The following is a 766-nucleotide window of genomic DNA, read 5'->3' on the forward strand; positions in this document are numbered from 1 at the left end:
CACACACACACACACACACACACACACACACACACACACACACACACCGGCGCGGGTTGGATCGTTGCTGGTGCCGACGATCACGGCTCACCTTGGAGCCTACCGTGCTGAAATTTGCGTTGCCAAGCATTCGAGACGAAATTTAACTCGGGATAATTGCATCCTGAACGGATTCCGCGAACACAATACGGTGGATTAATCATACATCTGTAAACATTCGTTCGATACGCGTGGGTGTGCTTTCTTTGCATCTTTTAGGTTGAGACGATGGATGAAATAGTTGAAGATGGAATCACCTTTGACAGGGTAACGACTATCGCTAAAAATACTTTTTTTTTTCTAAACAATTTTGCATTAATACTTTGTTGGAAAAGAAGTAGTTCTCGGTAAAAAATTTTAAAAGTCCGTTTCTCCTATATTTTTGTAATAAATAATAAATTGTATTAAGGTTAGGATGAGAAGCGCCGACGCCGTAGGCTTCCAAGTTGCAGATAAGATAAATTATGGTCCTAGGAGTATAAGTTCCAAAACGAAGTTCGAGTGGCTTTTAACCGTATTTATTTTATTGAGGAAGGATATTGAAAAAAATTTTATGGTAAGAGGTAAGCTGCACGAGGGAGCCGGCGTTACAAAAAGCGCCCCCATGCCTGTATATTAGCTGCTATATTTACGACAAAGACGGTGGTTTAAAGAACCTCCTTAATACTGAGCACTCTTGGCGCAGACGCGTGAAAACGCCACGAATGAGGGTCGGAATGAAATTAAG

Source organism: Hylaeus volcanicus, chromosome 2 (assembly GCF_026283585.1).
Source record: "Hylaeus volcanicus isolate JK05 chromosome 2, UHH_iyHylVolc1.0_haploid, whole genome shotgun sequence".
Classification (NCBI taxonomy): Eukaryota; Metazoa; Arthropoda; class Insecta; order Hymenoptera; family Colletidae; genus Hylaeus; species Hylaeus volcanicus.